General features: G+C 48.7%; 1 non-coding gene across 1 annotated transcript; it reads left to right on the forward strand.

Moving 5' to 3' along the window:
* Positions 1-6,920: 6,920 nt before the first annotated feature.
* Positions 6,921-7,086, forward strand: LOC144147457 (U1 spliceosomal RNA). Its single transcript, XR_013317944.1, has one exon. It is a non-coding gene; the product is annotated as a U1 spliceosomal RNA (small nuclear RNA).
* The last annotated feature ends 3,013 nt before the right edge of the window (positions 7,087-10,099 follow it).

The raw sequence follows: 10,099 nt of genomic DNA on the forward strand, positions 1-10,099 counted from the left end.
CATTTACTCGAGTCCCCCTCGCGGGGAGATGGGCCTTTTTTTCTGTCGCTCCGTGCTATAGTGTTATGTCCCGGTAGGTCGCCAGCCTGTCCCTAGCCCCCTGGTCCGAGCCAGCAGCGTGGTCAGGGCAATCCCGGGAGCTACAACCTCGGGCCGCCTCATGTGCTAGGTCGTTTCCTGGCAAAGATACATGGGCCGGTACGTGTCCAGATTATTTGCACGTTGCGCATGGGAGTGGCCTGGACGGAGCGTAATATGCGTAGGGCTGTATTAGAGATCCTGCCGATTTCGTTATTCTGGAGAGCTGTTTTGGAGCCCCTCGCGCTGGCTTTAGCCGTCGTGGAGGCGATGGCAAGAGCGATAGCGGCCTCTTTTCCTTCCTTAGCGTGATTAGTGTAAATATAGAGGCTGTTGTCAGAGAGTTGTCTGTTGCCACGATGGCCATGGCGCGCGTAAGGTTGTAGTCAGCGGCGTCAACATAACATATGGCAGAGTCATCTCTGAAACACTGGGGCAGGGCAGACGCTCGGGCATGACGGCGATCCTGCTGTACCGGGTGCATGTTTCTGGGTATGGGGGAGACGTACGCCTTCTTAAGGTGAGGAGGGAGCGAATTCTTGGTTTCATATTGGCTAGCGCGGAATGCTTAGTTTCTGCAGTAGAAGGCGTCGTGTGTGTCTGCTTGATAATCGCAGGTATTGGGCTGTGCGCTCCGCTTCTACAAGTTCTATTGGGGTATTATGGATGCCCATAGCCATGAAACGTTCGGTGGATGCCGTGATGGGAATTCCCGCGGCCTGTTTATAGGCTTTGCGAATTATGCAGTCAATTTTACCTTGTCAGCTTTTTCGAGCTGGATGTATGGAGGGATATACGTGATACGGCCTATAATAAAGGCTTCCAATGGCCGGATGAGGTTGCGCTCCTTAAGTCCATGGTGGCGGTGCGCAATTTGTAAAATAAGGTGGCTTATTTGTAGGGAACTTGCAGAGATGGTGTCCGTATTGGAGCCGGATTGATGAATGCGGAGTCCAAGAACACGTATGCACGGTACGATCGGGATAAAGCGATCTTGTAATGTGAGCTGAATGTCTGGAGTACCTTAACGGTGTCGTTTGCAGGGAGGACTGCAGAGAAGAAGTTCGGACTTCTGCGGAGAACACATCAGACCGCGTTCTCCAGCGTAAGCTACCACTATGTCAACAGCTTGTTGTAGGCGGTCTTCGATGTGCGCGTCATTGCCTTCAGCCGTCCATATCGTGATATCATCAGCGTATAATCTGTGGTACACATGCGGGATAGTAGAGAGAAGAGGAGGGAGTTTTATCATTGCTACATTGAATAAAAATGGCGATAGGACCGATCCCTGACTCGGTGCAGGATTACCCAGGGAGATGGCAGCCGATCCAATGCCCCCAAACAGAAATTTCGCCATGCGGTCCATAAGAAAGGCCTTTATGTAGTCGTACGTTTTGGGGCCCACATGGATAGTCTATCAGATTGTTCAAGATCGCATCATGCCGGACGTGATCAAAAGCCAGAGTTCGAGTGCCACGATAACTCTAGTGTCCCCTGCGGGGCATGCCTCGGTGTTAATGATTTGATGTTGTAATTTTAGCATGACCTCTTGCGCAGAGAGTCGTAGCCGAAAGTGAACATAGATGGGGTAAGTAGCTGGGAAGATTCAACGTAACGATGCAGGCAGGTCGATCACGACCACGTAGGTGCTTCATAAGTTTCCATACACAGGTGTGGATTAGGTGGGTCGCATATTGTTAATGTGAAGGTTCTTTACGGGTTTTAGTATGAGAAGGATCTCAATTGGATGCCTTCTACTCAGGCGGTAGGGTGCCAGAGTACCGGCAAAGGTTCATGTATTTTGGGAGAACTCCCAGAGATGAGTCACCCAGATTAGAAAGAATTTTGTCGGAAATTTTATCCTGCCGGGGGCGGATTTGCTGCGTAGCCGTCGTTCTGCAGCACGCACTTCTGGCACGGAGAGAGGACTGTCCAGTTCCGGATTAGGGCTACCGGTGTACTTGGGTAGGGGCTGTGTGGGATGAGCACCCACATACCGGCGCTGTAATTCCCGCAAAATTCCGAGGAGTCGTCACAATTGGGCAGCAGGGCTTTGAGATTTTTCTGCTGTGTAGTTTTGCGACCTCCTGGGTCAAAGGAGCGGAGGGTGTTCCATATTGGGGCAACTCCCATACTGTGGTCCATGCGATCGCAAACCACCAACAAATTTTGACGGGTTAGACGGACGCATGCGCTTCAATTTCTTTGTTGAGCCAAGCCAGTCGCCTCCTCAGAGAGATTGTGTTTTTGGAGTTGTTGTCGGCTCTGTATGCTTGTCTGGGCTTCCCACATATGCAATAGACGACTATCAACTTCAGTCAGCCCGGTCTCTTTTGGCATGCTTTTGGCTGCCAAATTGACGTGTACCTGAAGTTCTGCAACCCATCCCATGATATCCTTGATGGGGCCACTGGTAGAGTCGGGGACCGCCGAGCGCAAAAGTCGGTCCTGTAGCCGTCTCCACGTGTACATTGTGAAGGGATATGGCTTGACAGATTCACCGTCATCGTCTTCGGCGCGGCGGACCCATGGCGCGCCGGTCGCTATACACGACGATGGCGACGAAGCGGGAGCTCCTGATGTGCCGCAAGCCCACGCGCAAAATTGGACGACGACGGGCGGTCGCCCCGAGGCACGCGCTAACGTGCCTTCGGGGTTTTCTGTCTACGCCGGACAGATTTGTGTCGGCCTAAACAGCTCTGCTGTTAAAAGAATGAGTGCTGATTGCATTTCGTTTCGTGTAATGTCGTTTTCGGTGCAGCGCGTTTCATGTGAGTCATGGTACCGTGACTCCGTAAGTCGCCGTAAACACGTGTTTACGGTGAGTTTTTACTAATAGACCTTACGCAAAAACTGGCGCCATCTTGTGGGAACCGCATGCGCTTCCGCCATGTTGGGGGATTCCCTGATCTCCGGATACCGCTGTTACAGTGAACTAGAATTCTAGTTCACTATACCGCTGTATACATGATAGCCCAAGGTTAGCGACGCGCACGTCGGCATTTATCGTTGTCCAAGATGCCCAAATACTACCTTGTAACTTGCTGTGCTCAAAGATGATACGAGGACGACCACGGAAATAGCGTACACATCTTTTTTTTTATTTTTCTTTCTGAACGGAAGCGTGACTCGAGCCCTGCGTGAAGTCGCTGGCGGGTGTCGACTTCCCTTCGCGCAGTAATATTATAGCTAGATCCCATGCCTAGTCAGGAAACGAATAATATGTGCAGGACTAAACAGGTCCCAAAGTCAGCTGTTTTCCAGCCCTGTATTTGCCGAGGAGTAGTCAAGGCGCACTGCATCTGTCAGCTCGTACTTTGTCCTGCGGGTAGAGTTTTGAGTCTGCCGTTCGTGCTTTGGGCGCCCGCATTTACTTTTTATTCTAGAGGTTCGGTAGGCTTTTATGGAAGTACTACGCATTCTTTTGTTTGCCAAACGTTACATGAAATAAGGGATCTCGCGGAGTTGCAACCTTCACGTATAGCGCCATGAGTAGCGCAAGTAACGTACATAGTAACCCGTGTATCGGTCATTTACCGCTCGTCGCCTGCGGTTCGACCGCAGCCTATTTTCCAAAGATCAAATTTTTCGAGCGGACGTTTCTAAGCGGTAGAGTGTACCCAGTTTTGTTGTCTAGGGCGCGAGCACGGGACGCTCAGCGGTCGCCGCAAGGCACGCGCTCACGAGCGCTCGACATTTTCTCGCTCTTTAAGGCTTTCGCAGTTTTTTTTTTTTTAAGTGCGAATGCACTTCTTAAGCGAGCCTGAATCGTCCGCCGCCGTCGTCCGCATAGCAACAGCTGCGGGTGCGCGCGCTCCTCGTCTTCCTCCTCGTCTTCCCTAGCAACGGGGGGAGATGGGCGCGCGCTACTCTCCTCCTCCTCTCTCCGCTCAGTGACTGCGGGTGTTGGACGCCTCCTCTCCACTTCGGGCGGGAGAGCTCTCGCTCGCGTAGCGGGCGCTCCGCATTCCGACGCGTGAGGGCGCTCGTGTAGCCCTCGCCGTAACGGCGGGCGCTACTCTCCTCCTCCTCTCTCCGCTCAGTGACTGCGGGTGTTGGGCGCCTCCTCTCCACTCCAAGATCACGATATCCACCGTAATCGCGCAATCAACAACCGTGCATTCGCACTTACACACTCTCCCCCTCGGGGAAGTGCGAGGGAATTTTTTTTTTTGCTAAAGCCTTTGCGTGTGCTGGGAACGCTCGGCGGTCGCCGCGAGGCACGCGCTCACCAGCGCTCGGCAATTTATTGGTAATTTAATTATTCATTGGTAATTTATTGGCAATGTTTAACGCGTTACACGCCACACACGTTACGCGCTACACATTACGCCCAGCTGAAACAGCTCCACTGTTAAAAAATGCCAGGTATGGAATTTATTTTTTAAGTGTTTTTTTTTCGTTTGCAGGTTTCCTCTGCATCCCAGAGGATCCTTAGCGTATAGCTATATCGCGAGTGCACCCCCCTCCCCCCTTTCGACCCAGGACAGCCCGCAAGGTTCGAAGCGTCTCAGGAATGACCTCCTGAGAAACCCGCAGGATGCGAACCGACACGAACGTACTTTCAAAGCCAAAAAAAAAAAAAGAATAGCGACAGCCGCCAACATCTTCCCTGCCGGTGCCTCCCTGACTGCTTTTTCGACGCATAATGCGTATTTACGAAGTCGCCCGCAAATGTGGGCAACAGAGAAAGGTCCACAGATCACTCGTCGCTCATTTTGCTGCGATTAAATCTGAATATAAAAGTATCGCCAAGCCGAGACAGCCCCTCACACGCTCCGTACCAAGCAATCCCGCGACCGCCATCCCCCAACATGGCGTCGCGTGCTCGTTTCGTTTTTCTTCCGGTAGATGGCGGCACTTTTGCATAAGGTCTATACCCTAGCAAAGAAAATTATAGAAACCTGATTTAATACATTCCTGTCCTTGTGGTACATAGACTCTTCGAGCCCATTAGATATATTGGACATATTAGTTTTCTACGAGAATTCGTTGACCTAATACAAATATCAAGTTCTGATACAATTGTACGTTCCTTAATTCCACGAGTTTCTTCTACAAATTTCCTCGGGTACATAGGCCCTGATGCCTCAAAAATTGTGCAAAGGTGACAGAACCCTTGTTTTGTTAATGCTAGAAGAAATAAAGTCACACAATGTCACACCCCACGTTTATTTACATCATCTTGAACTACACAAAATAATAAATAAAAATACATGAAATTATTCAAACATTTTGTTTTGTGCTGAATTGTTTAGTCCGTTTTCAGCAGGTAAAATCTTCCGACCTAAATTACGACGCGCGCGGGTTCGCACATAGAACAGTGGACTTTGGTTATGCCGGGTATTAACTGGGTTTATGAAAGTTTCTAGAGCGGCAGAGAGTACAAGCGACTACTTGGCTGAAGGGCAGAAGAGAAAAAATTGAAGTTGTGGCCAGGACGAAACCTGATTCATCGTCCGCTCAAAATTCTCCGCTCGCCGCCGAAGGAAGTTCACGGAGCAGGAATACAGTAAAATTTACCTCGTTAGTTCAGCCCCGTTAATACAAAAATTCGGATAATTCGGCGTTCCTGCTCCTTTACTTGAAAAATCCCGGGCCATCTCCACTAACGGGAAACCTGGGGAAGGGCGAAGCATGTAGTGTACAAGTGTATTCAAAGATCGTTAGTCTCTCTCTCTCCTGCCTCACAGCGCGCGCTTACTGGGCGCCCGAGGAGCGCCGGTGGGAAGAGCGATCGCGCTGTTGCTGAGGCGGTGGCGCCCTCTCTTGCGTTGAACCGGATTAAAGCAATTAAATGACAGACAGACTGGCCGTAAGTTGTCTTCGTGTCACACGTCGAAGCATGCTAAGAAGTATGTTGTGCAGGAGAAAACTTGGCGTTTGAAACCAATTTGGAGAGGGAATTCGAGACGGGATTCCGAGAAGGAGGGTACGTATGAAACGTTTCTCATCGTCTCGGCAGGGTTGTCGTTTGCGCTCGGCCAGTGCCACTATATTCTGCGTAGCCTTTAAAGATAATCTGCAAAAATAATCTTTACGATGAATACATAGTGGGGGGGGGGTGCGGGGGGGGGGGTCCGATTGTTCACAGGCGCCTTGTCATTCATATGCGGTTTTGATGCTGAGCGCTCGGCACCTTAGGCCTTGGCGCCTTGGCGTTTTTGCCCACGGAGATGAAACCGTTGTGGGGGGTAGAGGTTGTGGGGTAGAGGTATACAACTTCGCTGCAAAAATCTCGTGTCTTTGAAGCACGAAGCATTCTAGCGCGAGGCGTTGAAAAACGAGTGTCCCGGTGTATTCTTTTGGTACGCGTTAAGCTCTAGCGCGAGGCGTTAAAAAACGAGCGCCCCGGTGTTTTAGTACCGTGACTATATGAGACGACGACGACAGGAGACGCCGGCATCCCGAACCCCGAAGGTGCTTAGCCCCTAAAATGTACATTGCCCTATGGCCGGAGGCCTTCGTTATTTCGGTGCAAATATTTACGCGCACCGCTTGATTCGGTGGTCCCCTCTAGCGTGTAGTATCAGTATGAAACTCTATGCACCAGAAAGCGCGCGCACAATGGCACCTCCACGAAAGCACGTGCTCGGCAAAACACAGCCGCAACATCCGCTCCTTCTTCAAGCTTCTTTGCAAACATTTAGAGCTTGTAACTAAGTTAAATACGACATTTAATTAAAACGTAGGGCAACGCTCTACACATTTTTGGAAGGACGTCATGTGGAGACCAGAAATTTGTTTCAACGTGCGTTAATTGTAGTTAATGCCACTTAAGTCACCGGCGCATCTACCCGGGCCGTATCTCCTGGCTTCAGAAAGCTGGTCTATTTCCAGGCATACTTACCTGGTGTCGGAGTTGCGCCGGTCAAGACGGGCGCGCTTCCAGGGCGAGGCGCGGGCATTGCACTGCGCCCGTGTTGACCCCTGCCACTACCCCAAACTGGGGCAGATGGGGCATGTAATTTTTGGTAGCTGGGGGGACTGCGTGCGCGCTTTCCCCCCCTTCCTTTTGCAAATCCAAAATCAGAGCAGCACTCCAGTGCTACGCTACAATAGCGCGACAACTCACTTCTGAAAGGCACGTTGTTCTGGTGTTTGCCACCCGTGCCGCAGCGCCACTTTACACATCATTGATGTGTGAGGCGGAATTTTTAAGCGAAGCTTGAATAGGCTGCTTTGTACCACTACAGAGCGTCTCGACGTTACGTGCATGTCCTCCACCACACACGTCGCTCTGTTTCCAACGCTCGCATATTGCGAAGACTTCAAACGCACACCTACCACAATAACTTCGCCCTCGACCGCACCCAACTGGTCCCGGTGCGAGGCTCCTAACACTATCCCGCAGTTTGCCTGGATGGGCTCACTCACCCCCGCCGCCATGTTGGTGGGAGAGCGAGTAGCGCAGTGGCCAGTTCGAACACCAAGAAACCCTGACCTCCCAGGTGAGGCGACGGCCCGCGGCCTATCGGATTAGGATGATCGCCCCTCCTTCTTGACCCCTCCCTCTTTATATCAATCAACATTTTGAAATAACAATGAATTATCTACAGGTATGCTATTACCGCTGAATAACTCCGCCAATCACCCATATTTGTGCTGATGCAGGGCTTTATGATGTTGTGGCAAAGAATGCTACACATTAAACAAAAAAGGCAGTTCCACAAGCAAGCTGCCGAAGTGTTTAATAGCACGCTTCTGCCCTGAGCCGTATGTAAATCTAATTTCAAAGATTGCCCCCAAAGATACAACTATGGGACAAGCGGGACAATGGGCCAATTATGGCGAAGTCTTTTAAACACAAGACAAAGGGAGTGAAGTAGATAAACTTCACATAAAGCAAGAGCGATCCTCGGGCGCTCACCAGGCGGGAGGCATCCCCAGTCCAGTATACCTTGGTGCTTGCTGACAAGGTTGGTCTTTTCCACCAGCATGTGCCAGATACATAGAAGGAAATAATAATAATCAATCAATCAATCAATCAATCAATCAATCAATCAATCAATCAATCAATCAATCAATCAATCAATCAATCAATCAATCAATCAATCAATTAATCAATCAATCATGTTTATTTACGTGCCCAGGAACAGCCAGAGGCCTGAGTGCTGGCGCACGGATAGTTACATGAAAACAAAATACAAGAAACATATTGCAAGAAACAAACAAGCGACAAGACACACACAAATTGAAGTAGCGAAAATTACAGAAAAAAAGCACAGGCGGAGCCTGGGTACAGGTAAAAAAGAAAAAATAAGATTCCTTTGTGGCTCAGCTTATTGTAATGAATACACAAGCAGAGAACAAAGTTTGACAGTAAGACGACAAAAACAATGACAAGAGTATAGAGACAAATGATAAGACAAGCATGATAAGTAAACAGTTTCGAAAATAGGCAACTATATTGGTTAATCAAAACCGCAGAGAAACCAAATTTCAGCAATAAAAAAAAAGAAAAACGAAAGGAAGAGATATCATAGATGTTTAACATACTGTGTTCAACAGCGCAGTACGGTAAATTGTAAAGGAGCTTTGAAAGATGTCAAGGCGTTCAGAGAAGCGGTTGTAGCAATTCTGTATTCTGCGCACAGGAGAATGATTGGAGTTCGATGCGACCTGGTGGGCCTTTGTGGAACACTAAATTCTAAACAGTTAAGCAGGTCCGCGCAAGAAAGGTCACCATGAACAATTTTGTGAAGAAATGCAAGGTCTGCACGCATACGTCTGCAGGTCAACGAAGGGATCGAAGGAACTATGGGTAAGTCAGAATCAGGATGAAAACTGTGATTGTGATGACGGTGCTTAAATATGGATAAAAACCTCTTCTGCACACGTTCTATTAATTCACTACTAGATTTGGAGATGCCGTTCCAGGCAACAGAAGCATATTCTAACTGGGGGATACATATTGCATTGTATAGCATTAGAAATGGATCTGGAGAAGAGAATTCCTTAGTAATCCGACACACATTTCCAAGACTTCGGAGCGCTCGCCTAGTGATGAGCCTAATATGAGAAGAAAAAGAGAGGGTACTGTCAAAAAGAACCCCGAGGTCCTTTATCTCCTCAACCCTTTGCAAAGGAGCTCCCTCTATACTGTAGGAAAACAGGAGACGATGGGTTTTCGGGCTGTACGTGACAACCTTTGTTTTAGCTGGATTTAAAATTAGACAGTTTTTGCTGCACCAGACCGATAATTCCGACACATCCCTCTGCAAGGCACAGCAGTCCTGAAAACTGCTAATGTGCCTAAATAGTTTGACATCATCAGCATAGAGAAGAAATGAAGATTTTGTTAACACTGTTGACACATCATTGATAAAGATAGAAAACAATGGTGGACCCAGCACAGAACCCTGAGGTACACCACTCGTTGCAGTGTAAACACTAGACCTTTTGAAGTTTACATCTACGTAAAAGGACCGGTCAAGGAGATAGTTGGACAACAAGGCCACAAGGCTTGCATCAACACCGAACATAGTAAGCTTGTTAATTAATAATTGATGGTTCACTACATCAAACGCCTTACTGAGGTCAAAATAAATAACACCCAACTGGCCGTTTTCACAAACTGCAGCCGAAGCCTGTGTCATGAAGCTTGCAAGATTTGTAACGGTCGATCGATCCGAGAAAAAGCCGTGCTGATTTGGTATCAGAACGTTCTTGACGCAGGCAGCAAGAACGTTGTGCAGAGCTGATTCAAAGAGTTTTGAGGCGACACAAAGGAGGGAGATTTGGCGATAGTTAGTAACGGCTGACTTATCACCAGACTTAAATATTGGAAAAATTTGAGCAATCTTCCATGCACGAGGAAATTTGCCGAAAAGTAAAGTTATTATAAATGGAAGTTAAGACAGGCACAAAAATGTTGCCGTAAGCCTTGATGAGGGCTGCTGGAATTCCATCTGCACCACAGGAAAATGACGGTTTCATCCGTTTAAGGCTATCATTGACAAGGTTTTCGTCGAACATAAGTGTACTAAAATTAGACATATTATTAAACGATAGGCGTTCG

The sequence above is a fragment of the Haemaphysalis longicornis genome, unplaced genomic scaffold, assembly GCF_048455015.1.
Source record: "Haemaphysalis longicornis isolate Haplotype H1 unplaced genomic scaffold, Haemaphysalis longicornis Haplotype H1 scaffold_7, whole genome shotgun sequence".
NCBI lineage: Eukaryota > Metazoa > Arthropoda > Arachnida > Ixodida > Ixodidae > Haemaphysalis > Haemaphysalis longicornis.